The 24,623-nt window shown below is 43.7% G+C and overlaps 14 non-coding genes across 14 annotated transcripts; all 14 read left to right on the top strand.

Annotated features, from left to right (window-relative positions):
* The first annotated feature begins 843 nt into the window (after positions 1–843).
* On the top strand, positions 844–1,034 carry LOC141231714 (U2 spliceosomal RNA). The gene has a single exon (XR_012298025.1). It is a non-coding gene; the product is annotated as a U2 spliceosomal RNA (small nuclear RNA).
* Positions 1,035–2,149: 1,115 nt separating this feature from the next.
* Positions 2,150–2,340, top strand: LOC141231754 (U2 spliceosomal RNA). Its single transcript, XR_012298064.1, has one exon. It is a non-coding gene; the product is annotated as a U2 spliceosomal RNA (small nuclear RNA).
* A 1,115-nt stretch (positions 2,341–3,455) lies between these two features.
* On the top strand, positions 3,456–3,646 carry LOC141231703 (U2 spliceosomal RNA). Its single transcript, XR_012298014.1, has one exon. It is a non-coding gene; the product is annotated as a U2 spliceosomal RNA (small nuclear RNA).
* A 1,115-nt stretch (positions 3,647–4,761) lies between these two features.
* Positions 4,762–4,952, top strand: LOC141231692 (U2 spliceosomal RNA). Its single transcript, XR_012298003.1, has one exon. It is a non-coding gene; the product is annotated as a U2 spliceosomal RNA (small nuclear RNA).
* Positions 4,953–7,551: 2,599 nt separating this feature from the next.
* LOC141231856 (U2 spliceosomal RNA) lies at positions 7,552–7,748 on the top strand. The gene has a single exon (XR_012298154.1). It is a non-coding gene; the product is annotated as a U2 spliceosomal RNA (small nuclear RNA).
* A 1,115-nt stretch (positions 7,749–8,863) lies between these two features.
* On the top strand, positions 8,864–9,054 carry LOC141231680 (U2 spliceosomal RNA). Its single transcript, XR_012297992.1, has one exon. It is a non-coding gene; the product is annotated as a U2 spliceosomal RNA (small nuclear RNA).
* Positions 9,055–10,169: 1,115 nt separating this feature from the next.
* On the top strand, positions 10,170–10,360 carry LOC141231669 (U2 spliceosomal RNA). The gene has a single exon (XR_012297981.1). It is a non-coding gene; the product is annotated as a U2 spliceosomal RNA (small nuclear RNA).
* A 5,993-nt stretch (positions 10,361–16,353) lies between these two features.
* LOC141231840 (U2 spliceosomal RNA) lies at positions 16,354–16,535 on the top strand. Its single transcript, XR_012298142.1, has one exon. It is a non-coding gene; the product is annotated as a U2 spliceosomal RNA (small nuclear RNA).
* A 1,115-nt stretch (positions 16,536–17,650) lies between these two features.
* Positions 17,651–17,841, top strand: LOC141231658 (U2 spliceosomal RNA). Its single transcript, XR_012297970.1, has one exon. It is a non-coding gene; the product is annotated as a U2 spliceosomal RNA (small nuclear RNA).
* Positions 17,842–18,956: 1,115 nt separating this feature from the next.
* On the top strand, positions 18,957–19,147 carry LOC141231647 (U2 spliceosomal RNA). The gene has a single exon (XR_012297959.1). It is a non-coding gene; the product is annotated as a U2 spliceosomal RNA (small nuclear RNA).
* A 1,115-nt stretch (positions 19,148–20,262) lies between these two features.
* Positions 20,263–20,453, top strand: LOC141231635 (U2 spliceosomal RNA). The gene has a single exon (XR_012297948.1). It is a non-coding gene; the product is annotated as a U2 spliceosomal RNA (small nuclear RNA).
* A 1,115-nt stretch (positions 20,454–21,568) lies between these two features.
* Positions 21,569–21,759, top strand: LOC141231624 (U2 spliceosomal RNA). The gene has a single exon (XR_012297937.1). It is a non-coding gene; the product is annotated as a U2 spliceosomal RNA (small nuclear RNA).
* Positions 21,760–22,874: 1,115 nt separating this feature from the next.
* Positions 22,875–23,065, top strand: LOC141231611 (U2 spliceosomal RNA). The gene has a single exon (XR_012297925.1). It is a non-coding gene; the product is annotated as a U2 spliceosomal RNA (small nuclear RNA).
* A 1,115-nt stretch (positions 23,066–24,180) lies between these two features.
* LOC141231726 (U2 spliceosomal RNA) lies at positions 24,181–24,371 on the top strand. The gene has a single exon (XR_012298037.1). It is a non-coding gene; the product is annotated as a U2 spliceosomal RNA (small nuclear RNA).
* The last annotated feature ends 252 nt before the right edge of the window (positions 24,372–24,623 follow it).

Genomic DNA, 24,623 nt, shown 5'->3' with positions numbered 1-24,623 from the left:
GCATTTTGGAGCTTTCACCTAAATAACTACAGGTGGTGAGATAAGCTGCACAATATAATTGACCTTTCAGTATATTGTTGCACACACACCATCTATTTAGCAAATGCCCTTGTTATCAACAGCAGCCTTTTAAACTCACCTGAGCTAACAGGTATGTGCGCTGGTTACTCTGCTGCGCTTAAAATTTCTTTTTTGGTTTGCTACAATGCCTTTTCTGAAACGTTGTCTCCTTCTGCTGGAACACTGACTTCTTTCATTTAATGCCTGCAGACTATAAAAGAGAACCCAACCCAAAAAGTTTGGTTGATTAGTCTGTGGCATTCTGTTAAACTGTTGCTTATGGCGGTCTCTGTGAGCTTCTCAGCGACATTCAGCCAGCCAGGTATCCTGCCTGCAGTAGATGGAATGTGGCAATGGAACGCTGGCTGCGCGTGTCATAATAGGCTCTGAGCCTTTATATACCTGTGCACAGCAGCAGCCACCTTCAGTCTGCTGCTGGACAGCCAGCAGCAGCAGCAGGAGAGGTATGTAATCAGGAGCCCTCCTGCTAAGGGTAGACAGCTGCTCGTTCCACCCCACCCCCCGCCTTAATTGGTTCTCCTCCCTTCCAACGGTGTTGAGGCGGGTGGGAACAGCAGGGGGTGAAGGTGCTGTGTTTAAAGAGGTGGAGTTATGCAGATCTAAAACGCGTGGATTGCAGCAGCAGCAAGCCGAAAAGTGCAGGCATGTAAGGGATCTAGAGGTTGACAACATGTCTTCTTAACGGGAGTCCAGGAGCTCATCTCCACAAATGGACTTTTCAGGATCCTTGGGTGGCTCCGTAGTTTGAAACCAATTCTGGTTATCGCTTCTCGGCCTTTTGGCTAAGATCAAGTGTAGTATCTGTTCTTATCAGTTTAATATCTGATACGTCCCCTATCTGGGGACCATATATTAAATGGATTTTTAGAACAGGGAGATGGAAAAAGAGCTTGCTCTGTCCACTCCACGCATTGACCTGGTATTGCAGTATCTCCAGGACCGGTGCACCCCTTCTTTAATGCAGTTTCTAAAATCAGAAAGAATTGAATTCAATGTTTTTTGTTCATTTTGCTTGTTTGTCGGATTTTGGGATGGACTCTTTGGCTTTGCTTTTCTTCTCCTCATTGGATTTTTCATGTTCAAAGTTGCAGAAGCCAGATTACAAGCTCATTTTGGTTCAACTTCAGCAACTGTGCATTGCATTGCCATGTAATGTGATGCAATGCTATCTTTCTAGCTCTCCCTTTTTACTTCCTTTTGGATAAACAGACATATTAGGCAAGCATTTTGGAGCTTTCACCTAAATAACTACAGGTGGTGAGATAAGCTGCACAATATAATTGACCTTTCAGTATATTGTTGCACACACACCATCTATTTAGCAAATGCCCTTGTTATCAACAGCAGCCTTTTAAACTCACCTGAGCTAACAGGTATGTGCGCTGGTTACTCTGCTGCGCTTAAAATTTCTTTTTTGGTTTGCTACAATGCCTTTTCTGAAACGTTGTCTCCTTCTGCTGGAACACTGACTTCTTTCATTTAATGCCTGCAGACTATAAAAGAGAACCCAACCCAAAAAGTTTGGTTGATTAGTCTGTGGCATTCTGTTAAACTGTTGCTTATGGCGGTCTCTGTGAGCTTCTCAGCGACATTCAGCCAGCCAGGTATCCTGCCTGCAGTAGATGGAATGTGGCAATGGAACGCTGGCTGCACGTGTCATAATAGGCTCTGAGCCTTTATATACCTGTGCACAGCAGCAGCCACCTTCAGTCTGCTGCTGGACAGCCAGCAGCAGCAGCAGCAGGAGAGGTATGTAATCAGGAGCCCTCCTGCTAAGGGTAGACAGCTGCTCGTTCCACCCCACCCCCCGCCTTAATTGGTTCTCCTCCCTTCCAACGGTGTTGAGGCGGGTGGGAACAGCAGGGGGTGAAGGTGCTGTGTTTAAAGAGGTGGAGTTATGCAGATCTAAAACGCGTGGATTGCAGCAGCAGCAAGCCGAAAAGTGCAGGCATGTAAGGGATCTAGAGGTTGACAACATGTCTTCTTAACGGGAGTCCAGGAGCTCATCTCCACAAATGGACTTTTCAGGATCCTTGGGTGGCTCCGTAGTTTGAAACCAATTCTGGTTATCGCTTCTCGGCCTTTTGGCTAAGATCAAGTGTAGTATCTGTTCCTATCAGTTTAATATCTGATACGTCCCCTATCTGGGGACCATATATTAAATGGATTTTTAGAACAGGGAGATGGAAAAAGAGCTTGCTCTGTCCACTCCACGCATTGACCTGGTATTGCAGTATCTCCAGGACCGGTGCACCCCTTCTTTAATGCAGTTTCTAAAATCAGAAAGAATTGAATTCAATGTTTTTTGTTCATTTTGCTTGTTTGTCGGATTTTGGGATGGACTCTTTGGCTTTGCTTTTCTTCTCCTCATTGGATTTTTCATGTTCAAAGTTGCAGAAGCCAGATTACAAGCTCATTTTGGTTCAACTTCAGCAACTGTGCATTGCATTGCCATGTAATGTGATGCAATGCTATCTTTCTAGCTCTCCCTTTTTACTTCCTTTTGGATAAACAGACATATTAGGCAAGCATTTTGGAGCTTTCACCTAAATAACTACAGGTGGTGAGATAAGCTGCACAATATAATTGACCTTTCAGTATATTGTTGCACACACACCATCTATTTAGCAAATGCCCTTGTTATCAACAGCAGCCTTTTAAACTCACCTGAGCTAACAGGTATGTGCGCTGGTTACTCTGCTGCGCTTAAAATTTCTTTTTTGGTTTGCTACAATGCCTTTTCTGAAACGTTGTCTCCTTCTGCTGGAACACTGACTTCTTTCATTTAATGCCTGCAGACTATAAAAGAGAACCCAACCCAAAAAGTTTGGTTGATTAGTCTGTGGCATTCTGTTAAACTGTTGCTTATGGCGGTCTCTGTGAGCTTCTCAGCGACATTCAGCCAGCCAGGTATCCTGCCTGCAGTAGATGGAATGTGGCAATGGAACGCTGGCTGCGCGTGTCATAATAGGCTCTGAGCCTTTATATACCTGTGCACAGCAGCAGCCACCTTCAGTCTGCTGCTGGACAGCCAGCAGCAGCAGCAGCAGGAGAGGTATGTAATCAGGAACCCTCCTGCTAAGGGTAGACAGCTGCTCGTTCCACCCCACCCCCCGCCTTAATTGGTTCTCCTCCCTTCCAACGGTGTTGAGGCGGGTGGGAACAGCAGGGGGTGAAGGTGCTGTGTTTAAAGAGGTGGAGTTATGCAGATCTAAAACGCGTGGATTGCAGCAGCAGCAAGCCGAAAAGTGCAGGCATGTAAGGGATCTAGAGGTTGACAACATGTCTTCTTAACGGGAGTCCAGGAGCTCATCTCCACAAATGGACTTTTCAGGATCCTTGGGTGGCTCCGTAGTTTGAAACCAATTCTGGTTATCGCTTCTCGGCCTTTTGGCTAAGATCAAGTGTAGTATCTGTTCTTATCAGTTTAATATCTGATACGTCCCCTATCTGGGGACCATATATTAAATGGATTTTTAGAACAGGGAGATGGAAAAAGAGCTTGCTCTGTCCACTCCACGCATTGACCTGGTATTGCAGTATCTCCAGGACCGGTGCACCCCTTCTTTAATGCAGTTTCTAAAATCAGAAAGAATTGAATTCAATGTTTTTTGTTCATTTTGCTTGTTTGTCGGATTTTGGGATGGACTCTTTGGCTTTGCTTTTCTTCTCCTCATTGGATTTTTCATGTTCAAAGTTGCAGAAGCCAGATTACAAGCTCATTTTGGTTCAACTTCAGCAACTGTGCATTGCATTGCCATGTAATGTGATGCAATGCTATCTTTCTAGCTCTCCCTTTTTACTTCATTTTGGATAAACAGACATATTAGGCAAGCATTTTGGAGCTTTCACCTAAATAACTACAGGTGGTGAGATAAGCTGCACAATATAATTGACCTTTCAGTATATTGTTGCACACACACCATCTATTTAGCAAATGCCCTTGTTATCAACAGCAGCCTTTTAAACTCACCTGAGCTAACAGGTATGTGCGCTGGTTACTCTGCTGCGCTTAAAATTTCTTTTTTGGTTTGCTACAATGCCTTTTCTGAAACGTTGTCTCCTTCTGCTGGAACACTGACTTCTTTCATTTAATGCCTGCAGACTATAAAAGAGAACCCAACCCAAAAAGTTTGGTTGATTAGTCTGTGGCATTCTGTTAAACTGTTGCTTATGGCGGTCTCTGTGAGCTTCTCAGCGACATTCAGCCAGCCAGGTATCCTGCCTGCAGTAGATGGAATGTGGCAATGGAACGCTGGCTGCGCGTGTCATAATAGGCTCTGAGCCTTTATATACCTGTGCACAGCAGCAGCCACCTTCAGTCTGCTGCTGGACAGCCAGCAGCAGCAGCAGCAGGAGAGGTATGTAATCAGGAGCCCTCCTGCTAAGGGTAGACAGCTGCTCGTTCCACCCCACCCCCCGCCTTAATTGGTTCTCCTCCCTTCCAACGGTGTTGAGGCGGGTGGGAACAGCAGGGGGTGAAGGTGCTGTGTTTAAAGAGGTGGAGTTATGCAGATCTAAAACGCGTGGATTGCAGCAGCAGCAAGCCGAAAAGTGCAGGCATGTAAGGGATCTAGAGGTTGACAACATGTCTTCTTAACGGGAGTCCAGGAGCTCATCTCCACAAATGGACTTTTCAGGATCCTTGGGTGGCTCCGTAGTTTGAAACCAATTCTGGTTATCGCTTCTCGGCCTTTTGGCTAAGATCAAGTGTAGTATCTGTTCTTATCAGTTTAATATCTGATACGTCCCCTATCTGGGGACCATATATTAAATGGATTTTTAGAACAGGGAGATGGAAAAAGAGCTTGCTCTGTCCACTCCACGCATTGACCTGGTATTGCAGTATCTCCAGGACCGGTGCACCCCTTCTTTAATGCAGTTTCTAAAATCAGAAAGAATTGAATTCAATGTTTTTTGTTCATTTTGCTTGTTTGTCGGATTTTGGGATGGACTCTTTGGCTTTGCTTTTCTTCTCCTCATTGGATTTTTCATGTTCAAAGTTGCAGAAGCCAGATTACAAGCTCATTTTGGTTCAACTTCAGCAACTGTGCATTGCATTGCCATGTAATGTGATGCAATGCTATCTTTCTAGCTCTCCCTTTTTACTTCCTTTTGGATAAACAGACATATTAGGCAAGCATTTTGGAGCTTTCACCTAAATAACTACAGGCGGTGAGATAAGCTGCACAATATAATTGACCTTTCAGTATATTGTTGCACACACACCATCTATTTAGCAAATGCCCTTGTTATCAACAGCAGCCTTTTAAACTCACCTGAGCTAACAGGTATGTGCGCTGGTTACTCTGCTGCGCTTAAAATTTCTTTTTTGGTTTGCTACAATGCCTTTTCTGAAACGTTGTCTCCTTCTGCTGGAACACTGACTTCTTTCATTTAATGCCTGCAGACTATAAAAGAGAACCCAACCCAAAAAGTTTGGTTGATTAGTCTGTGGCATTCTGTTAAACTGTTGCTTATGGCGGTCTCTGTGAGCTTCTCAGCGACATTCAGCCAGCCAGGTATCCTGCCTGCAGTAGATGGAATGTGGCAATGGAACGCTGGCTGCGCGTGTCATAATAGGCTCTGAGCCTTTATATACCTGTGCACAGCAGCAGCCACCTTCAGTCTGCTGCTGGACAGCCAGCAGCAGCAGCAGCAGGAGAGGTATGTAATCAGGAGCCCTCCTGCTAAGGGTAGACAGCTGCTCGTTCCACCCCACCCCCCGCCTTAATTGGTTCTCCTCCCTTCCAACGGTGTTGAGGCGGGTGGGAACAGCAGGGGGTGAAGGTGCTGTGTTTAAAGAGGTGGAGTTATGCAGATCTAAAACGCGTGGATTGCAGCAGCAGCAAGCCGAAAAGTGCAGGCATGTAAGGGATCTAGAGGTTGACAACATGTCTTCTTAACGGGAGTCCAGGAGCTCATCTCCACAAATGGACTTTTCAGGATCCTTGGGTGGCTCCGTAGTTTGAAACCAATTCTGGTTATCGCTTCTCGGCCTTTTGGCTAAGATCAAGTGCAGTGATTTAGCGATTGCTGCCTTGGTTTTGGTTGGAGGTGTCTGGGGTACCTGGCTCGTCGGCCTTGGGGGATCATCCTTACTTAATTGTGGGGACTTCACCCCCTTGCTGCTATAGGCGTGTCGGCTTAGTCCCCAGACAACGGGAAGCGATCATACTCGCTCCTTCTGTGTGTTGGAGTGGAGATTACGCTAATTCTGTTGGAGAATCATGGCAACAGAGGCGGAGTTGTGGCCGAAGTTGGAGGTTCCAGAACATGCACGTGTGGAGACCGCTTTCCGGATTTTTGTCCGGAGAGACTGTCAGAAGGTTAAGGACTTTCGGTTTATTATGAAGGAGATCATCTTGGGTGTCGCAAAGGTGAAAAAAGAAGACATCGTGGCAGTTATGGATTATCCCCAAAAGGGTGTCTATGACGTGTTTTTTGAGTCTAGGAAGATTTTGGAGAACTATATGGATTCTTTTGATGAATTGAGACATGAGAAGTTTGTTGGAATTCGGTTTCAACGTCACGTATTTAGTAGTGAAAAGATGGTGACAGTGAAGATGTTTTCACCACTGGTTCCAGAAGAGGACATTGTCACGTTTTTGAGTGGTTTTGCCAAGTCTGTAGTATCAAAAGGTAAAGTAATGAATGAATTCGGAGTATGGACGGGAAAGTGGAAATTTTTTGTGGAATTTAACATGAACAAGGATAGGAGTTTTTCCTACCCGCCTCAAAGGTTTAAGCTTGGTAAAGTAAGTGGGAATTTATTCTTTAATGGGATGGATTCCTTTTGTTCAATTTGTGAGGTATATGGTCATAAACGTGAAGAATGTACTGCAGAAAAGTGTTGGAAGTGTAAAGCGGAAGGACATGTTTCTAAATCATGTCCAGTAGAAAGGAATAAGTGTAACCTGTGTATGGAAATTGGGCATAGGTTTAAGGAATGCCCAAAGAGAAAGAGTAATAAGGAGAAGATGGAAAGTGCAAAGGCGGAAAAGAAAGAAAAAAAGAAGACGGTAGAGGTTCAGAGGCAAACAGAAGAGGAGGAAGCTGATAAAGAAATGGACAAAGTTAAAAAAGGAATTGCGGAAATGAAGGGAAGTGGTGTGTGTTTTGAAGCTTTTTTTCCAAAAGTAATCGCAAGTGTGAAGGCAAATAAAGAGAGGTTTTTTGAAACCTATAAGGTGGGAAGGACATGGATAGATTATGTGAATACAAACTTTGAATCTTTCTCGCAAGAGAAAGGACTGTTGGAGTATCTAACATATTATGCGTTGAAGGGAGGAATGCAGTAATGTGTTTTGTTTCCTTCCTCTATATATTATGTGTCTGAGAGGAAATACTGGTTGTTGTTTTGTTTTTTTTGTATATGCATTAAATAATGTTTTTTTGTTTTAAAATGACACGATGATGGATTTGGTCCATCACCGTTTTCAGAAGTATGGAATCGAGATGGTACTTGTAATCTGAGTGTTAAGAAAAAAAAAAAAAAAAAAAAAAAAAAAAAATCTGTTCTTATCAGTTTAATATCTGATACGTCCCCTATCTGGGGACCATATATTAAATGGATTTTTAGAACAGGGAGATGGAAAAAGAGCTTGCTCTGTCCACTCCACGCATTGACCTGGTATTGCAGTATCTCCAGGACCGGTGCACCCCTTCTTTAATGCAGTTTCTAAAATCAGAAAGAATTGAATTCAATGTTTTTTGTTCATTTTGCTTGTTTGTCGGATTTTGGGATGGACTCTTTGGCTTTGCTTTTCTTCTCCTCATTGGATTTTTCATGTTCAAAGTTGCAGAAGCCAGATTACAAGCTCATTTTGGTTCAACTTCAGCAACTGTGCATTGCATTGCCATGTAATGTGATGCAATGCTATCTTTCTAGCTCTCCCTTTTTACTTCCTTTTGGATAAACAGACATATTAGGCAAACATTTTGGAGCTTTCGCCTAAATAACTACAGGCGGTGAGATAAGCTGCACAATATAATTGACCTTTCAGTATATTGTTGCACACACACCATCTATTTAGCAAATGCCCTTGTTATCAACAGCAGCCTTTTAAACTCACCTGAGCTAACAGGTATGTGCGCTGGTTACTCTGCTGCGCTTAAAATTTCTTTTTTGGTTTGCTACAATGCCTTTTCTGAAACGTTGTCTCCTTCTGCTGGAACACTGACTTCTTTCATTTAATGCCTGCAGACTATAAAAGAGAACCCAACCCAAAAAGTTTGGTTGATTAGTCTGTGGCATTCTGTTAAACTGTTGCTTATGGCGGTCTCTGTGAGCTTCTCAGCGACATTCAGCCAGCCAGGTATCCTGCCTGCAGTAGATGGAATGTGGCAATGGAACGCTGGCTGCGCGTGTCATAATAGGCTCTGAGCCTTTATATACCTGTGCACAGCAGCAGCCACCTTCAGTCTGCTGCTGGACAGCCAGCAGCAGCAGCAGCAAGAGAGGTATGTAATCAGGAGCCCTCCTGCTAAGGGTAGACAGCTGCTCGTTCCACCCCACCCCCCGCCTTAATTGGTTCTCCTCCCTTCCAACGGTGTTGAGGCGGGTGGGAACAGCAGGGGGTGAAGGTGCTGTGTTTAAAGAGGTGGAGTTATGCAGATCTAAAACGCGTGGATTGCAGCAGCAGCAAGCCGAAAAGTGCAGGCATGTAAGGGATCTAGAGGTTGACAACATGTCTTCTTAACGGGAGTCCAGGAGCTCATCTCCACAAATGGACTTTTCAGGATCCTTGGGTGGCTCCGTAGTTTGAAACCAATTCTGGTTATCGCTTCTCGGCCTTTTGGCTAAGATCAAGTGTAGTATCTGTTCTTATCAGTTTAATATCTGATACGTCCCCTATCTGGGGACCATATATTAAATGGATTTTTAGAACAGGGAGATGGAAAAAGAGCTTGCTCTGTCCACTCCACGCATTGACCTGGTATTGCAGTATCTCCAGGACCGGTGCACCCCTTCTTTAATGCAGTTTCTAAAATCAGAAAGAATTGAATTCAATGTTTTTTGTTCATTTTGCTTGTTTGTCGGATTTTGGGATGGACTCTTTGGCTTTGCTTTTCTTCTCCTCATTGGATTTTTCATGTTCAAAGTTGCAGAAGCCAGATTACAAGCTCATTTTGGTTCAACTTCAGCAACTGTGCATTGCATTGCCATGTAATGTGATGCAATGCTATCTTTCTAGCTCTCCCTTTTTACTTCCTTTTGGATAAACAGACATATTAGGCAAGCATTTTGGAGCTTTCACCTAAATAACTACAGGTGGTGAGATAAGCTGCACAATATAATTTACCTTTCAGTATATTGTTGCACACACACCATCTATTTAGCAAATGCCCTTGTTATCAACAGCAGCCTTTTAAACTCACCTGAGCTAACAGGTATGTGCGCTGGTTACTCTGCTGCGCTTAAAATTTCTTTTTTGGTTTGCTACAATGCCTTTTCTGAAACGTTGTCTCCTTCTGCTGGAACACTGACTTCTTTCATTTAATGCCTGCAGACTATAAAAGAGAACCCAACCCAAAAAGTTTGGTTGATTAGTCTGTGGCATTCTGTTAAACTGTTGCTTATGGCGGTCTCTGTGAGCTTCTCAGCGACATTCAGCCAGCCAGGTATCCTGCCTGCAGTAGATGGAATGTGGCAATGGAACGCTGGCTGCGCGTGTCATAATAGGCTCTGAGCCTTTATATACCTGTGCACAGCAGCAGCCACCTTCAGTCTGCTGCTGGACAGCCAGCAGCAGCAGCAGCAGGAGAGGTATGTAATCAGGAGCCCTCCTGCTAAGGGTAGACAGCTGCTCGTTCCACCCCACCCCCCGCCTTAATTGGTTCTCCTCCCTTCCAACGGTGTTGAGGCGGGTGGGAACAGCAGGGGGTGAAGGTGCTGTGTTTAAAGAGGTGGAGTTATGCAGATCTAAAACGCGTGGATTGCAGCAGCAGCAAGCCGAAAAGTGCAGGCATGTAAGGGATCTAGAGGTTGACAACATGTCTTCTTAACGGGAGTCCAGGAGCTCATCTCCACAAATGGACTTTTCAGGATCCTTGGGTGGCTCCGTAGTTTGAAACCAATTCTGGTTATCGCTTCTCGGCCTTTTGGCTAAGATCAAGTGTAGTATCTGTTCTTATCAGTTTAATATCTGATACGTCCCCTATCTGGGGACCATATATTAAATGGATTTTTAGAACAGGGAGATGGAAAAAGAGCTTGCTCTGTCCACTCCACGCATTGACCTGGTATTGCAGTATCTCCAGGACCGGTGCACCCCTTCTTTAATGCAGTTTCTAAAATCAGAAAGAATTGAATTCAATGTTTTTTGTTCATTTTGCTTGTTTGTCGGATTTTGGGATGGACTCTTTGGCTTTGCTTTTCTTCTCCTCATTGGATTTTTCATGTTCAAAGTTGCAGAAGCCAGATTACAAGCTCATTTTGGTTCAACTTCAGCAACTGTGCATTGCATTGCCATGTAATGTGATGCAATGCTATCTTTCTAGCTCTCCCTTTTTACTTCCTTTTGGATAAACAGACATATTAGGCAAGCATTTTGGAGCTTTCACCTAAATAACTACAGGTGGTGAGATAAGCTGCACAATATAATTGACCTTTCAGTATATTGTTGCACACACACCATCTATTTAGCAAATGCCCTTGTTATCAACAGCAGCCTTTTAAACTCACCTGAGCTAACAGGTATGTGCGCTGGTTACTCTGCTGCGCTTAAAATTTCTTTTTTGGTTTGCTACAATGCCTTTTCTGAAACGTTGTCTCCTTCTGCTGGAACACTGACTTCTTTCATTTAATGCCTGCAGACTATAAAAGAGAACCCAACCCAAAAAGTTTGGTTGATTAGTCTGTGGCATTCTGTTAAACTGTTGCTTATGGCGGTCTCTGTGAGCTTCTCAGCGACATTCAGCCAGCCAGGTATCCTGCCTGCAGTAGATGGAATGTGGCAATGGAACGCTGGCTGCGCGTGTCATAATAGGCTCTGAGCCTTTATATACCTGTGCACAGCAGCAGCCACCTTCAGTCTGCTGCTGGACAGCCAGCAGCAGCAGCAGCAGGAGAGGTATGTAATCAGGAGCCCTCCTGCTAAGGGTAGACAGCTGCTCGTTCCACCCCACCCCCCGCCTTAATTGGTTCTCCTCCCTTCCAACGGTGTTGAGGCGGGTGGGAACAGCAGGGGGTGAAGGTGCTGTGTTTAAAGAGGTGGAGTTATGCAGATCTAAAACGCGTGGATTGCAGCAGCAGCAAGCCGAAAAGTGCAGGCATGTAAGGGATCTAGAGGTTGACAACATGTCTTCTTAACGGGAGTCCAGGAGCTCATCTCCACAAATGGACTTTTCAGGATCCTTGGGTGGCTCCGTAGTTTGAAACCAATTCTGGTTATCGCTTCTCGGCCTTTTGGCTACGACCAAGTGTTGTTGCTGGAAGACTCCAAAGCCTATCGCATCCTCGGCCTTGAGGCATCGGCAGTTCTACTGTCTTAAGCCTCCTGCTGCTATAGGGGGTGTGCGTGCTGAAGAGAACCAAGAAGGCGATCGACTTATCTGAATATGGCGATGGCGACATCGGCTACTCTCCGTTCTGCTGGAGCTGGCGACTTGAAGATCAAGAACTCTTTCAAGATTGAAGTTGAAGAGCGAGCCCGTGACAAGTTCTCCCTGTCTTTCTTCGTGAGGAAGGTCCTGCTTGAGATCCTGCAGGTGAAAAGGGAGAACATTCTGGCACTTCAAGATGCTCCTGGACGCTTTGTGCTTACCCTGACCTCTGAAGTGGCATCTCAGAATTTTTACCATCAGATCAAGCTGAGACTTCAGGAGGAAGATCTTAAAGGACTGTGTTTTGTGACCCTCTGCCTGGCAGAAGAGAAGTCTGTGGTGGTTCATATGAGCAATCCGCATGTCTCTGAAAAGGATGTGGCTGCGTTTCTGCATAACTATTGCTCTGAGGTCTACTTTTCTCACAAAATCATGAACTCTGAGAGGTTGTGGACCGGAAAATACAAGTTCATCGTGAAGCTGAGAGAAGGTTTGGGAATTGGTGGACTCATTCATCCGCCTCAGAGCTTCCTGATTGGCAGAGAGAGAGGAAGACTCTTCTATCCAGGGATGCCTATCTTCTGCAGAAAATGTATGGACTTTGGGCATTCCTTTGAGAGCTGCAAGGAGGAGAACGCTCTTTGCAAGAAGTGCTATCAAAAAGGACATGTCACTCTGAACTGCCCAAATCAGATGATCTGTAATATCTGCCGTATCCCTGGGCACTCTTTTCGGGATTGTCCGTTGAGAAAAAAGACCTTCAGCTATGCAGATGCAGCTCGGGGGGGAGCCCCTCCGAAGCGGTCCAGTCCTGAAGAACAAACAGACAAATCCAAGGACCCTCCCGGGAACCCTTCTGGGGATCCGCCCAAGGACACTGCTGGGGACCCGCCTGGGGATAGCATTGTTCTCAAGGATTGGTCGGAGAGTCCAGATGGTCATGTGGTGGAGGAGAATCCAGCTGAGTCTGAAGTGGAGATGGGAGAGGAGTCTTCTAAGGAGGCTGGTGGTGAGGAGGAGGAGGAGGAGATTAACATTGACGTGGAGGTTTTGAGGAAAAGGAAAAAGGAGAAGTCGAGTTTGTTTAAGGGAGAGAGCGCCAGCAAAAGACCTGCTGGGCGTTTGAAAATAGTCCTCCCTAATTACTCACCTAAACCGATCATCTCAGTTCCTAAACCTGTAAACCCATCTGATCCGGTGAACATCGAGGAATTCTCAGACACGGACGTTTCTGCGGGTCCCTCTACCCCGGTCGGATTCATGTCAGATACGGACTCAAGCTCTGTTTAAATGATTTATGGCTACACTCAAAATTGCCTCACTAAATGTGAGGAGTTTAAAGGGCTCTGTCAAGAGAGCTGCTTTATTTTCTTACCTGATGACTTTAGATGCTGATATTTTTTTACTTCAAGAATGCGGCATTGACCATGACCCTAACTATAACAAACTAAGGGAAGATTGGGCGAACGGACCTTCCATCTGGTCCGGTGAAAATGGATCGCGTGCTACTGGTGTTGGCGTCCTGTTTAAAAACAAAGACTTTAAGGTTACCTCGTTCACTGAAGTTGAACCTGGACGTGCACTAGTTGTTAATGTGAGTTACTGTGGATCCGAGTTCAAGCTGATTAATGTTTATGCATCTCCGATTAAAGAGGAAAGATCCAGTTTATTAGATATCATCAAACTCTTTATACCTGGTCCTACACCAACTGTGGTTGGCGGTGACTTCAATTGTATCCGGTCTGATGAAAATAGGACATCAGGTACTAGAAGGAAAGACAAAACTGAGATGCAGTTAAAAAATCTAATCGACGATACTTGCCTGAATGATGTCTGGAGAGTAAAGAATACCTCTGAACCAGGATACACTTGGGAGAACAATCTTCTAAAATCAAGAATTGACTTTGTTCTGACATCACAGAGTTTTAAAGTGAATAAAGTGGATCTAACAGGTAACATCTTTTCTGACCACAAAACGTTAATCACTCACTTGGAATTGCCCAGTCTAGAGAAAGGGCGAGGTGTCTGGAAGTTGAACACTCTGCTGCTGGAAGATGAAAGTATAAAAGAGGAATTTTTGAAATTTTATAAAAAACTACAGGGGAAAAAACATTATTACAAAAGAATTCTAGAATGGTGGGAGTATGTGAAGTCTCAAATTAGACATTTTTTTCTCTTAGCTGGCAAAAGGAAGGCCAGACAGAATCAGAAATGGTTTAAAGACCTGAATACAAAACTGCAAACAGGTTACAAACTCAGAAATGCAGGGATAGATATGGAGGATGTTATTTTACAAGTCAAAGAAGACATTAAAAAAGCAATTGAACAGAAAGGCAAAGAAATAATTTTCAACGCCAAGGTAGAACATATGGAAAAAAATGAAACATGTTCCAGGTTCTTTTTCAAAAAATCTTTAGAACGCAAAGAATTAATTAAAGAACTTGATGGTGAAACAACTAAAGATGGACTGTTGGACAAAGCGCAAACTTTTTATCAAAATCTTTTTAGCGAAAAGAAAATTGACGCTGATTTTTTACCTGATGCTCTTAATTCATTGCAGAATCACCTTGAAAAGCAAGATCAAGAGTTGTTGATTGAAGATATCTGTGAAGAAGAACTGCTAAGTGCAATCAAAAGCTTTTCTAGAGGAAAAACACCGGGTACTGACGGACTACAAATTGAATTTTATCTTACTTTTTGGGAGATTTTAAAAGACGACCTGTTTGAGATTTTTAAAGCTGTCTTTTTATGTGACAAATTGCCTGAATCTTGGAGAAGTGGTGTGGTCACCCTGCTTTTTAAAAAAGGAGATAAGACTAATCTAGAGAACTGGAGACCAATCACGTTACTCAACGTAGATTATAAAATTATGGCAAAAATCATGGTGAACAGAATGAAGAAGGTGATAGAGAAGGTCGTGCATCCTGATCAGGTATGTGGTGTGCCTGGTCGTACAATTGCAGAAAACTTGAATATTATACGGGACGCAATTTGGTATCAGCAAGAGAGGAAGCAAAAGCTAGCTCTTCTGTCCCTTGATTTCCAGAAAGCGTACGACAGAGTCTCTCATAAGTACCTGTATTCTGTGTTAAAGAAAATGAAATTCCCGGATGTTTTTATTAAGCACATTGCACTTTTATATGATGGAAGTTTTAGCAGGATTTTAATTAATGGTTTTTTATCTTCAGAAGTTGTTCTAAAGTCGGGCGTCAAACAAGGATGCCCACTTTCGCCTCTGCTCTTTATCTGCGCAATCGAGCCTCTACTGGCAATGTTGAGGAAAGATAAGATGGTGAAAGGTGTACCCATACCAGGTGGAAATGGACTAAGTACTAAGTCACTGGGGTACATGGATGACATCACGATCCTGTGCGACTCAGAACAATCGCTGAGAAGAGCAGTAAGAACTACTGATTTTTTCTGTTTAGCATCTGCCTTCAAACTGAACTTGGAGAAGAGCGAATGTCTTGGATTCGGTGATTGGTCAGATGCGCAGATTCCTCAACTTAAAATAAGAAGTGATAAGATCAAAATTTTAGGTGTTGTGTTTACAAAAAAGAATGATGGAGAAGAAAGTTGGCAGTTGGTGAAGGAGAAAATGCAAAAGAAGATAAGTTTATGGAAACTCAGAAAATTATCAATGGAAGGTAAAAACTTGATCATTAAGTCTTTGTTGTTGCCGATAATGTTGTTTTTAAGTATGGTGTACCCCCCGAATGAGAACACAGTAAAGTTTCTCCAGAGACAAATTTTTCTTTTTCTGTGGGGATCAAAAATGGAGAAGGTTCGAAGAGAGACAATGTACAAGCAGCATAAATATGGTGGAAAGAATATCCCAAATATCAAAAAATTTTTGTACCTAAAGTTCTTTAGTTTTTGCTTCAAAATGACCAATCTAAGAACTCATTGGTCTTTCTACTTAAGATATGCAGCTGGAGATATCTTTAGGAAAAGAAAGTGGATAACATTGCCCCCAAATTCTCCTGTCCTAATTACACCGCCAAAACAATATGTCTTACTAGAAAAAACAATTAGACTTTATAACTTACCTGAAGTAGATGTGGAGATGCTGTCAAATTCAAGAAGACTGGCTCTAGAGACAAAGAGAAAAGAAACGATGACAGCAGTGGCAAACTTTACATACACTAAAAGTGGAAGAATTTGGAGAATGACTTATGCACCTTATCTAACAAATGAATATAAAGACTTGGCATGGGCAATAGTGCAAGAATGTGTTCCTGTTAGATTTTTTCAACACAGAAGGGGATTGTGCAATACTGCAAGATGCCCTAGAACAGGCTGTGTTAGAGAGGAAACAGTTTTACACACCTTTTGGAACTGTTTTTATGCCCAAAATGTCTGGAAAGAAGTTGGAAGTCTCTTAAAGTTTGTTACTGGTCTTAAGTTTTTAAATCACGAAGTAGTTTTATATGGAAATTTTACATGTCAATCAAAAGAAAAAGAAAGAGTCATTTGGATAATGATAAATGGAATAAAGAATGCGCTATGGAAAGTCCGAAACATATTGCTTTTTAAAAGAGATTTTATAAGTGAAAGTGAATGCATAAAATTAGCACTAAGTGAAATATATATTTATTACCTGTTAGATCTGAAGAGAATTGGGAAAAAAAGAGCCAAGAGTCTATGGAACTTTCATCTGTGGAACCTTGTAGCATGAACAGATTATAAGGCAAGAGAAATATTAGAAGAGAAATAACAACTGAAATATAAGAACAAAATGAAAAAGAAAAAAATCTGTTCTTATCAGTTTAATATCTGATACGTCCCCTATCTGGGGACCATATATTAAATGGATTTTTAGAACAGGGAGATGGAAAAAGAGCTTGCTCTGTCCACTCCACGCATTGACCTGGTATTGCAGTATCTCCAGGACCGGTGCACCCCTTCTTTAATGCAGTTTCTAAAATCAGAAAGAATTGAATTCAATGTTTTTTGTTCATTTTGCTTGTTTGTCGGATTTTGGGATGGACTCTTTGGCTTTGCTTTTCTTCTCCTCATTGGATTTTTCATGTTCAAAGTTGCAGAAGCCAGATTACAAGCTCATTTTGGTTCAACTTCAGCAACTGTGCATTGCATTGCCATGTAATGTGATGCAATGCTATCTTTCTAGCTCTCCCTTTTTACTTCCTTTTGGATAAACAGACATATTAGGCAAGCATTTTGGAGCTTTCACCTAAATAACTACAGGTGGTGAGATAAGCTGCACAATATAATTGACCTTTCAGTATATTGTTGCACACACACCATCTATTTAGCAAATGCCCTTGTTATCAACAGCAGCCTTTTAAACTCACCTGAGCTAACAGGTATGTGCGCTGGTTACTCTGCTGCGCTTAAAATTTCTTTTTTGGTTTGCTACAATGCCTTTTCTGAAACGTTGTCTCCTTCTGCTGGAACACTGACTTCTTTCATTTAATGCCTGCAGACTATAAAAGAGAACCCAGCCCAAAAAGTTTGGTTGATTAGTCTGTGGCATTCTGTTAAACTGTTGCTTATGGCGGTCTCTGTGAGCTTCTCAGCGACATTCAGCCAGCCAGGTATCCTGCCTGCAGTAGATGGAATGTGGCAATGGAACGCTGGCTGCGCGTGTCATAATAGGCTCTGAGCCTTTATATACCTGTGCACAGCAGCAGCCACCTTCAGTCTGCTGCTGGACAGCCAGCAGCAGCAGCAGCAGGAGAGGTATGTAATCAGGAGCCCTCCTGCTAAGGGTAGACAGCTGCTCGTTCCACCCCACCCCCCGCCTTAATTGGTTCTCCTCCCTTCCAACGGTGTTGAGGCGGGTGGGAACAGCAGGGGGTGAAGGTGCTGTGTTTAAAGAGGTGGAGTTATGCAGATCTAAAACGCGTGGATTGCAGCAGCAGCAAGCCGAAAAGTGCAGGCATGTAAGGGATCTAGAGGTTGACAACATGTCTTCTTAACGGGAGTCCAGGAGCTCATCTCCACAAATGGACTTTTCAGGATCCTTGGGTGGCTCCGTAGTTTGAAACCAATTCTGGTTATCGCTTCTCGGCCTTTTGGCTAAGATCAAGTGTAGTATCTGTTCTTATCAGTTTAATATCTGATACGTCCCCTATCTGGGGACCATATATTAAATGGATTTTTAGAACAGGGAGATGGAAAAAGAGCTTGCTCTGTCCACTCCACGCATTGACCTGGTATTGCAGTATCTCCAGGACCGGTGCACCCCTTCTTTAATGCAGTTTCTAAAATCAGAAAGAATTGAATTCAATGTTTTTTGTTCATTTTGCTTGTTTGTCGGATTTTGGGATGGACTCTTTGGCTTTGCTTTTCTTCTCCTCATTGGATTTTTCATGTTCAAAGTTGCAGAAGCCAGATTACAAGCTCATTTTGGTTCAACTTCAGCAACTGTGCATTGCATTGCCATGTAATGTGATGCAATGCTATCTTTCTAGCTCTCCCTTTTTACTTCCTTTTGGATAAACAGACATATTAGGCAAGCATTTTGGAGCTTTCACCTAAATAACTACAGGTGGTGAGATAAGCTGCACAATATAATTGACCTTTCAGTATATTGTTGCACACACACCATCTATTTAGCAAATGCCCTTGTTATCAACAGCAGCCTTTTCAACTCACCTGAGCTAACAGGTATGTGCGCTGGTTACTCTGCTGCGCTTAAAATTTCTTTTTTGGTTTGCTACAATGCCTTTTCTGAAACGTTGTCTCCTTCTGCTGGAACACTGACTTCTTTCATTTAATGCCTGCAGACTATAAAAGAGAACCCAACCCAAAAAGTTTGGTTGATTAGTCTGTGGCATTCTGTTAAACTGTTGCTTATGGCGGTCTCTGTGAGCTTCTCAGCGACATTCAGCCAGCCAGGTATCCTGCCTGCAGTAGATGGAATGTGGCAATGGAACGCTGGCTGCGCGTGTCATAATAGGCTCTGAGCCTTTATATACCTGTGCACAGCAGCAGCCACCTTCAGTCTGCTGCTGGACAGCCAGCAGCAGCAGCAGCAGGAGAGGTATGTAATCAGGAGCCCTCCTGCTAAGGGTAGACAGCTGCTCGTTCCACCCCACCCCCCGCCTTAATTGGTTCTCCTCCCTTCCAACGGTGTTGAGGCGGGTGGGAACAGCAGGGGGTGAAGGTGCTGTGTTTAAAGAGGTGGAGTTATGCAGATCTAAAACGCGTGGATTGCAGCAGCAGCAAGCCGAAAAGTGCAGGCATGTAAGGGATCTAGAGGTTGACAACATGTCTTCTTAACGGGAGTCCAGGAGCTCATCTCCACAAATGGACTTTTCAGGATCCTTGGGTGGCTCCGTAGTTTGAAACCAATTCTGGTTATCGCTTCTCGGCCTTTTGGCTAAGATCAAGTGTAGTATCTGTTCTTATCAGTTTAATATCTGATACGTCCCCTATCTGGGGACCATATATTAAATGGATTTTTAGAACAGGGAGATGGAAAAAGAGCTTGCTCTGTCCACTCCACGCATTGACCTGGTATTGCAGTATCTCCAGGACCGGTGCACCCCTTCTTTAATGCAGTTTCTAAAATCAGAAAGAATTGAATTCAATGTTTTTTGTTCATTTTGCTTGTTTGTCGGATTTTGGGATGGACTCTTTGGCTTTGCTTTTCTTCTCCTCATTGGATTTTTCATGTTCAAAGTTGCAGAAGCCAGATTACAAGCTCATTTTGGTTCAACTTCAGCAACTGTGCATTGCATTGCCATGTAATGTGATGCAATGCTATCTTTCTAGCTCTCCCTTTTTACTTCCTTTTGGATAAACAGACATATTAGGCAAGCATTTTGGAGCTTTCACCTAAATAACTACAGGTGGTGAGATAAGCTGCACAATATAATTGACCTTTCAGTATATTGTTGCACACACACCATCTATTTAGCAAATGCCCTTGTTATCAACAGCAGCCTTTTCAACTCACCTGAGCTAACAGGTATGTGCGCTGGTTACTCTGCTGCGCTTAAAATTTCTTTTTTGGTTTGCTACAATGCCTTTTCTGAAACGTTGTCTCCTTCTGCTGGAACACTGACTTCTTTCATTTAATGCCTGCAGACTATAAAAGAGAACCCAACCCAAAAAGTTTGGTTGATTAGTCTGTGGCATTCTGTTAAACTGTTGCTTATGGCGGTCTCTGTGAGCTTCTCAGCGACATTCAGCCAGCCAGGTATCCTGCCTGCAGTAGATGGAATGTGGCAATGGAACGCTGGCTGCGCGTGTCATAATAGGCTCTGAGCCTTTATATACCTGTGCACAGCAGCAGCCACCTTCAGTCTGCTGCTGGACAGCCAGCAGCAGCAGCAGCAGGAGAGGTATGTAATCAGGAGCCCTCCTGCTAAGGGTAGACAGCTGCTCGTTCCACCCCACCCCCCGCCTTAATTGGTTCTCCTCCCTTCCAACGGTGTTGAGGCGGGTGGGAACAGCAGGGGGTGAAGGTGCTGTGTTTAAAGAGGTGGAGTTATGCAGATCTAAAACGCGTGGATTGCAGCAGCAGCAAGCCGAAAAGTGCAGGCATGTAAGGGATCTAGAGGTTGACAACATGTCTTCTTAACGGGAGTCCAGGAGCTCATCTCCACAAATGGACTTTTCAGGATCCTTGGGTGGCTCCGTAGTTTGAAACCAATTCTGGTTATCGCTTCTCGGCCTTTTGGCTAAGATCAAGTGTAGTATCTGTTCTTATCAGTTTAATATCTGATACGTCCCCTATCTGGGGACCATATATTAAATGGATTTTTAGAACAGGGAGATGGAAAAAGAGCTTGCTCTGTCCACTCCACGCATTGACCTGGTATTGCAGTATCTCCAGGACCGGTGCACCCCTTCTTTAATGCAGTTTCTAAAATCAGAAAGAATTGAATTCAATGTTTTTTGTTCATTTTGCTTGTTTGTCGGATTTTGGGATGGACTCTTTGGCTTTGCTTTTCTTCTCCTCATTGGATTTTTCATGTTCAAAGTTGCAGAAGCCAGATTACAAGCTCATTTTGGTTCAACTTCAGCAACTGTGCATTGCATTGCCATGTAATGTGATGCAATGCTATCTTTCTAGCTCTCCCTTTTTACTTCCTTTTGGATAAACAGACATATTAGGCAAGCATTTTGGAGCTTTCACCTAAATAACTACAGGTGGTGAGATAAGCTGCACAATATAATTGACCTTTCAGTATATTGTTGCACACACACCATCTATTTAGCAAATGCCCTTGTTATCAACAGCAGCCTTTTAAACTCACCTGAGCTAACAGGTATGTGCGCTGGTTACTCTGCTGCGCTTAAAATTTCTTTTTTGGTTTGCTACAATGCCTTTTCTGAAACGTTGTCTCCTTCTGCTGGAACACTGACTTCTTTCATTTAATGCCTGCAGACTATAAAAGAGAACCCAGCCCAAAAAGTTTGGTTGATTAGTCTGTGGCATTCTGTTAAACTGTTGCTTATGGCGGTCTCTGTGAGCTTCTCAGCGACATTCAGCCAGCCAGGTATCCTGCCTGCAGTAGATGGAATGTGGCAATGGAACGCTGGCTGCGCGTGTCATAATAGGCTCTGAGCCTTTATATACCTGTGCACAGCAGCAGCCACCTTCAGTCTGCTGCTGGACAGCCAGCAGCAGCAGCAGCAGGAGAGGTATGTAATCAGGAGCCCTCCTGCTAAGGGTAGACAGCTGCTCGTTCCACCCCACCCCCCGCCTTAATTGGTTCTCCTCCCTTCCAACGGTGTTGAGGCGGGTGGGAACAGCAGGGGGTGAAGGTGCTGTGTTTAAAGAGGTGGAGTTATGCAGATCTAAAACGCGTGGATTGCAGCAGCAGCAAGCCGAAAAGTGCAGGCATGTAAGGGATCTAGAGGTTGACAACATGTCTTCTTAACGGGAGTCCAGGAGCTCATCTCCACAAATGGACTTTTCAGGATCCTTGGGTGGCTCCGTAGTTTGAAACCAATTCTGGTTATCGCTTCTCGGCCTTTTGGCTAAGATCAAGTGTAGTATCTGTTCTTATCAGTTTAATATCTGATACGTCCCCTATCTGGGGACCATATATTAAATGGATTTTTAGAACAGGGAGATGGAAAAAGAGCTTGCTCTGTCCACTCCACGCATTGACCTGGTATTGCAGTATCTCCAGGACCGGTGCACCCCTTCTTTAATGCAGTTTCTAAAATCAGAAAGAATTGAATTCAATGTTTTTTGTTCATTTTGCTTGTTTGTCGGATTTTGGGATGGACTCTTTGGCTTTGCTTTTCTTCTCCTCATTGGATTTTTCATGTTCAAAGTTGCAGAAGCCAGATTACAAGCTCATTTTGGTTCAACTTCAGCAACTGTGCATTGCATTGCCATGTAATGTGATGCAATGCTATCTTTCTAGCTCTCCCTTTTTACTTCCTTTTGGATAAACAGACATATTAGGCAAGCATTTTGGAGCTTTCACCTAAATAACTACAGGTGGTGAGATAAGCTGCACAATATAATTGACCTTTCAGTATATTGTTGCACACACACCATCTATTTAGCAAATGCCCTTGTTATCAACAGCAGCCTTTTAAACTCACCTGAGCTAACAGGTATGTGCGCTGGTTACTCTGCTGCGCTTAAAATTTCTTTTTTGGTTTGCTACAATGCCTTTTCTGAAACGTTGTCTCCTTCTGCTGGAACACTGACTTCTTTCATTTAATGCCTGCAGACTTTAAAAGAGAACCCAACCCAAAAAGTTTGGTTGATTAGTCTGTGGCATTCTGTTAAACTGTTGCTTATGGCGGTCTCTGTGAGCTTCTCAGCGACATTCAGCCAGCCAGGTATCCTGCCTGCAGTAGATGGAATGTGGCAATGGAACGCTGGCTGCGCGTGTCATAATAGGCTCTGAGCCTTTATATACCTGTGCACAGCAGCAGCCACCTTCAGTCTGCTGCTGGACAGCCAGCAGCAGCAGCAGCAGGAGAGGTATGTAATCAGGAGCCCTCCTGCTAAGGGTAGACAGCTGCTCGTTCCACCCCACCCCCCGCCTTAATTGGTTCTCCTCCCTTCCAACGGTGTTGAGGCGGGTGGGAACAGCAGGGGGTGAAGGTGCTGTGTTTAAAGAGGTGGAGTTATGCAGATCTAAAACGCGTGGATTGCAGCAGCAGCAAGCCGAAAAGTGCAGGCATGTAAGGGATCTAGAGGTTGACAACATGTCTTCTTAACGGGAGTCCAGGAGCTCATCTCCACAAATGGACTTTTCAGGATCCTTGGGTGGCTCCGTAGTTTGAAACCAATTCTGGTTATCGCTTCTCGGCCTTTTGGCTAAGATCAAGTGTAGTATCTGTTCTTATCAGTTTAATATCTGATACGTCCCCTATCTGGGGACCATATATTAAATGGATTTTTAGAACAGGGAGATGGAAAAAGAGCTTGCTCTGTCCACTCCACGCATTGACCTGGTATTGCAGTATCTCCAGGACCGGTGCACCCCTTCTTTAATGCAGTTTCTAAAATCAGAAAGAATTGAATTCAATGTTTTTTGTTCATTTTGCTTGTTTGTCGGATTTTGGGATGGACTCTTTGGCTTTGCTTTTCTTCTCCTCATTGGATTTTTCATGTTCAAAGTTGCAGAAGCCAGATTACAAGCTCATTTTGGTTCAACTTCAGCAACTGTGCATTGCATTGCCATGTAATGTGATGCAATGCTATCTTTCTAGCTCTCCCTTTTTACTTCCTTTTGGATAAACAGACATATTAGGCAAGCATTTTGGAGCTTTCGCCTAAATAACTACAGGTGGTGAGATAAGCTGCACAATATAATTGACCTTTCAGTATATTGTTGCACACACACCATCTATTTAGCAAATGCCCTTGTTATCAACAGCAGCCTTTTAAACTCACCTGAGCTAACAGGTATGTGCGCTGGTTACTCTGCTGCGCTTAAAATTTCTTTTTTGGTTTGCTACAATGCCTTTTCTGAAACGTTGTCTCCTTCTGCTGGAACACTGACTTCTTTCATTTAATGCCTGCAGACTATAAAAGAGAACCCAACCCAAAAAGTTTGGTTGATTAGTCTGTGGCATTCTGTTAAACTGTTGCTTATGGCGGTCTCTGTGAGCTTCTCAGCGACATTCAGCCAGCCAGGTATCCTGCCTGCAGTAGATGGAATGTGGCAATGGAACGCTGGCTGCGCGTGTCATAATAGGCTCTGAGCCTTTATATACCTGTGCACAGCAGCAGCCACCTTCAGTCTGCTGCTGGACAGCCAGCAGCAGCAGCAGCAGGAGAGGTATGTAATCAGGAGCCCTCCTGCTAAGGGTAGACAGCTGCTCGTTCCACCCCACCCCCCGCCTTAATTGGTTCTCCTCCCTTCCAACGGTGTTGAGGCGGGTGGGAACAGCAGGGGGTGAAGGTGCTGTGTTTAAAGAGGTGGAGTTATGCAGATCTAAAACGCGTGGATTGCAGCAGCAGCAAGCCGAAAAGTGCAGGCATGTAAGGGATCTAGAGGTTGACAACATGTCTTCTTAACGGGAGTCCAGGAGCTCATCTCCACAAATGGACTTTTCAGGATCCTTGGGTGGCTCCGTAGTTTGAAACCAATTCTGGTTATCGCTTCTCGGCCTTCTGGCTAAGATCAAGTGTAGTATCTGTTCTTATCAGTTTAATATCTGATACGTCCCCTATCTGGGGACCATATATTAAATGGATTTTTAGAACAGGGAGATGGAAAAAGAGCTTGCTCTGTCCACTCCACGCATTGACCTGGTATTGCAGTATCTCCAGGACCGGTGCACCCCTTCTTTAATGCAGTTTCTAAAATCAGAAAGAATTGAATTCAATGTTTTTTGTTCATTTTGCTTGTTTGTCGGATTTTGGGATGGACTCTTTGGCTCTGCTTTTCTTCTCCTCATTGGATTTTTCATGTTCAAAGTTGCAGAAGCCAGATTACAAGCTCATTTTGGTTCAACTTCAGCAACTGTGCATTGCATTGCCATGTAATGTGATGCAATGCTATCTTTCTAGCTCTCCCTTTTTACTTCCTTTTGGATAA

This window comes from Phyllobates terribilis, unplaced genomic scaffold (assembly GCF_046119375.1).
Source record: "Phyllobates terribilis strain yellow unplaced genomic scaffold, ASM4611937v1 Scaffold_538__1_contigs__length_1162401, whole genome shotgun sequence".
Classification (NCBI taxonomy): domain Eukaryota; kingdom Metazoa; phylum Chordata; class Amphibia; order Anura; family Dendrobatidae; genus Phyllobates; species Phyllobates terribilis.
Note: the sequence above shows the minus strand (reverse complement) of the source record. Positions and strands in the feature narration are given on the sequence as shown.